The sequence below is a fragment of the Arachis ipaensis genome, chromosome B09, assembly GCF_000816755.2.
Source record: "Arachis ipaensis cultivar K30076 chromosome B09, Araip1.1, whole genome shotgun sequence".
NCBI lineage: Eukaryota > Viridiplantae > Streptophyta > Magnoliopsida > Fabales > Fabaceae > Arachis > Arachis ipaensis.
Genome location: NC_029793.2, coordinates 138676645 through 138681807, shown reverse-complemented (window position 1 = coordinate 138681807; position 5163 = coordinate 138676645).

Genomic DNA, 5163 nt, shown 5'->3' with positions numbered 1-5163 from the left:
TATTAATTAACATTTTATATCATCAATTGTTGACGAAAATTATTAATTTAATGATAAAAAATCATTAATTTATAATATTTAAAAAACTAATTTCATTGATAAAATTTTTTAAGAATAAATTTAAAAAATGACCAATAATTTTTTAAGGATTAATTCGATATTATTAACCCTTTGTACGTATTTTTTGGTGACAACCCTTTGTACGTATGATTAGCTTAAAAATATTTTACATAATTAAATTATGCATTACATTACTAACAAAAATATTTGATTCCGTTACTAATAACTTAAAATAATTAAACATCTAAACCTCGTAGCTAGCAATCATAATAACAATAGCTAGCTTATGAGGCTAATGTCTAGTGGCTGATCAAAGATATTCTGAATATGTAACATGGTCTCTCAGATTTGAAGATTATTAGGGAATCTTCGAGTGAGCTTCCACTAATCATGTTTGTTCTCTATGTTAAAAAAAAAAAAAAAATATATGCCCATAATTAAATCGATAATTACCTGATGATGATACCACAACTTTATTCACCTCTCTTTTGAAATGTCACTTACGTTTTCATTTTGGTCCCATCAATTTGTTAGCTTTTCTATATTTAATTAACAAATTGCTGCCGAAAGAACAAACTCTTAAAATTTTTCCTTGTTGAAAAATAATGCTATGCATGTTGATTGATGTACCTTTGATACCACTCTTCACATACACTGCTTTTTAATTAGTGAACTGATGTTTAATATATATTTCTTGTTGGTCGAGATATACTTTCGAAAGAATAAGCTAATTCGAAATGTTGAAGAGATGTTAAGAAGGGAGCAGAGATCAAAAACACGTGTACCAGTGTTAAATGGAAGTTATTTGACGTGTACTTGATTTTGATACCTTGGTGAATCGGAAAGATAATTCGAATAGAGGATCGAATGGCGCTTTCAAAATGGGGAATCGAGCAGTTACATAAAGAAAAAAGTTGAAGGCTTTTCTCTGATTTGGAAATTTATTGGTAACGTTCATTAGCAAAAGAACGGGAATAGTTACCAAGGAATGCGCATACAAGGCAGCACCATGCAATTAGTGGTTGGTTATAGAAAGTAGATTATAAATACTAGCAAGTTCTAGGAAATGAGGGTTGGAAACTCAAGCACACTCACATCCACAGCGAATTTCTGAGTCTGCATTCGAGTCGATTTCTGTAGGGTTCCTTCCATTGTCTTTAAATTTTCATTTACTCTTTCTATAAAACTTTACTTTTCCTGTCTAATTTATCTTTCAAGCAATATTAATTTCTTTGTCCAATTTACATTTCAGCATCTTTATTTCTATGTCAAAAGTCCTTTGATTCAGTCGAAGGCATTTTACTGCTTTGTTTAAATTCAATGCAAAACATTTTGATTTCAGTCAATTTACTTTTCGAATCTGTTATTTTACACTTCTTTTATCTTTTTGGCATTTTTTTTCGAATTGATTTTCCGTTTTAATACTTGTCTAATTCGAAAACCTTTGATGCACTTATAGAACTAGTACCTGCAAAAGAGGAGTAGGTTTCACTCCCAGACCATTAGAATCGAACCACTATCGATTTGCTAAAAATCGACAAAACAAATTGGCACGCCCAGTGGGACAGTTTTCAATTGAAGTGTGTCAAAAGATTAATATTTTGGTGTCATTTGGTATATGCAATTGAGAAGTGGAAAGATTATTCACATGGCTGATGAATTGTCAAATGTGAATGGTGGTTCGTCCACCAATGATAGCATACCGGTAACTGTGCAAACTTCGGACGTTACTTCACGTTCGGAAGGTTTGGGTGTAAGTGAAAGTATAGTGGTTACTAGTGTTCAAACTGAAAATACTGGACATAATATTCGTCCACGTGGTACTTTACCACCAGTCCAGCCTCCAATAACTACAAGTTGGCCTCCTTATGGTCTTCCTCCCGGTTATACTCCACCAGTGAGTGGTTTTGCTCCTCATGTTCATTTCAGGAGTGTAAATAGAGTAAATAATTCTCAAAACCCACAGCAGTATTCTGAGTTTTCTCGTGATTTCAATGTGGGCTCTACGTCGAATGCCTCTAATTCCATGGCGGTATTTCGACAACATGTAGAGGAAAGTCATCATGATTTAGTCAACTTATTGACTCAACAAATGACCACAATTCTAAATTCCATGATGGCTGATCACGAATCGAAATTTGAACACCTTGCCAGACAAGTCGAACGGATTGCTTGAATCGTTGATTATGATGAAGGAGAAAGGCATGAGGCCAGAGGGAATAATGAAGGGTTTGAAAAATATATTTCAAAATGAAAACAACATTTTAAATAGAGATAATCCTCAGATAATTCTCCGTGGCCAGAATGCAGATGATGTTCTAGCCAGATTACATGCTAATCATGGTGGTGAACGTTATCAAGTCACAAGAATTGTGGAAGAAGTGCTCAATCGAGTTGGTTTGAATGTTGGTTTTATGAACCGACCCCATTTTGTGTCTGCTTTTCTTCAAGTTGTTCAAATGGCTGAAGTGCCAAGAGGAGTGAAGAATCCAAAAATAATCACAAAATTTGCAGGGAAAGTTGGAGAGTCAACCACTGAACATGTTGCTCTATATTTGGTCGAGATTGGGAATCTAGCCAATGATGAGAATTTGAAAATGAAGTTTTTTTCCTTCTTCATTAACGAAGAATGCGTTTACTTGGTTTTCGAATCTTAGACCAAATTTGATAACGACATAGAATCAGTTGAAAACTGCTTTTCACGCTCAATTTTATCGAGGGGAATTGAATGTGACAATTACTGACCTAGTTACTTTGAAACGTGAAGATGGTGAAACCATTGATGACTATATGATACGTTTTAAGAATGCTAGAAGTAGATGCTATGTGTCATTACCTAAGAGTGAAGTTGTGAAAATAGCAGTTATGGGATTAGGATTTTATATGCGTCGAAAATTGCTTAATGTGCATATTCCTGATTTAGCCCATTTGGCTGAAAGGGTTCGTCAAGTCGAGCTTATGAAAAAAAGAAAAAGAGAAATATAGGAAGGAACAAAAGTTAAAGAGTAAACCTTTTACTCGAAAGGAGAATGTTGCTTATGTAACCATGGAGTCCTCTAAGGAGGAGTTCGATCTCGAGGCAGAAGTCGATTTGACCGAACTTAAGAAGGGTCTTCCATATGTTTATTCCTTACTCAAAAAGCTTCCTAGTAATAAAAAGTCGAATGATTCAAAACTAAAAAGTGGGAAAAATATATTTTTGATATTTCAAAATCTGATCAGATTTTCGATGTGTTGCTTAAAGATAAACAATTAATTCTGCCTGGGGGTAGAACTTTACTTTCGGTGAAAGATTTAAAAGGAAAACCTTATTGTAAATTTCACCAAGCAACTAGTCATTCGACTAATAGTTGTGTTCGTTTCAGAGACCTAATTCAGGAAGCCATCATGGAAGGACGTCTGAAATTTGATGATGGAAAAAAGGAAATGAAAGTTGATGTTGATCCTTTCGACGCGGAAGCTGGTTTTGTTGAACTATACTTTAGAGTAAATATGGTCGGAATGTCATATGATTTTGACGTGGCTCTATATGATTTCGAGTCACAAGTTCGATCAGTATATCCTCGAGTAGGAGATGGTTTGCTAGATTTCTTGGTGCAGCAAAAGATCAAAGATCGTGATGTGTCCACGGTGTAATGCTGTATTCGATGCTAAAACTACAGCAATCTTCAAAAAAGAAAGGATGAAGAAGGAGTTAGCTTATAGAGAGGAGCAAGCTCGTCAGAGGCAACCAATTCGGCGTATAGAGGGGAAAAGTTCTAAGGCCCCTCAGCGAAATGTGGTTGCACCGTTGAGCTGTTCTCAGGCTATAGGTGTCCAGTGGTGGAATTGTCATGAATTCCAGAATCGAGATGCTCATTATCGATGAAATCCACAATGGGGACATCGAGGGCCTCCTCGAAATCAGTATCCATATCAACGTGGTCGGGCCAGAGAATACCCAAGGGGTAGAGGAAGAAGGAATCTAAATCAGAATAAGAAGCCTCAGTCTGACAAAGGTAAGGGGGCAACACCTTCGGTGCATTCCCGAATAGTCTTTCCTTCTGATGGAGAGACATGTTCAAAGGGAATTTTGTCTCCTGCAAAGTTGGAGAAAGGTAAGGCAATAGCTCATTCTCCAGGAACTGATAAAGGCAAAGAGGCCAATTTGGATGAAGAATACTTCGAGGAAGGAGATGATGAGATGGTTGGAACTATTTTGATTATTCCAACTGAGTATTTGGGCGAGTATGAAGGCGATCCTGAAGAAAATTATGACATGGATGTTGAAGAAGCCTTTTCTTTTATCCGATATAAGGATGAACCAGGGTATTTTCTGAGGCCCACTGAAAAGCAAAAGTCTCATCTCCGCCCACTTCATATTACTACTACTTTGAGTGGGATTAAAGTGAATAGAGTTTTGATTGATGGTGGAGCAGCAATTAGTCTATTGCCAGAAAGGATGTTGATGAAGGTTGGTAAGCATCCTGATGACTTGGTTCCCACCAATGTTGCTGTAACAGGCTTTAGTGGCTCTTCTACTCCTGCAAAAGGTTTGGTTACTTTGGGGGTGAAAGTGGGGCCATCTGAGCGAAACACTGTGTTTGTGGTGGTTCCATCGAAAGCAAGTTACAATGCTTTACTGAGTCGAGATTGGATTTATAGAGTTGGGGATGTACCATCTACTGTGCATCAAAGTGTCCTCCTTTGGACAAAGGATGGCAAGCCTGAAGTTGTTAAGGTAGATTCGAATCTATATGTCGAATAGCTGCATGTTGATTTTAGGGTGTATAGCTCAAAACTGAAGCCTTTAAATGTTGACAGGGCATTGAATTCTTATAACTGCGAAGACTGCTACTTGTCTTCAGACGGTTTAACAGTAAAGTTGCGCCATCCACATCTAAATGTGATACCAACTGGTTGGGATTGTTCATCTTGAATGGATTCGAAAAGGTATTCGATGGGGCATGCTCAAGACGTCTCAAATTACCTGTTAATTTTAAATAATTATATAAGTAATTTCCCTTCAATAGAGAATAAAATTGATTCTTCTGATGAAGTTGAATCAGTTAGGAATGTGTTGTCTGCTTGTAGTAGTTACAATTCGATGTCTTCAATCAAATT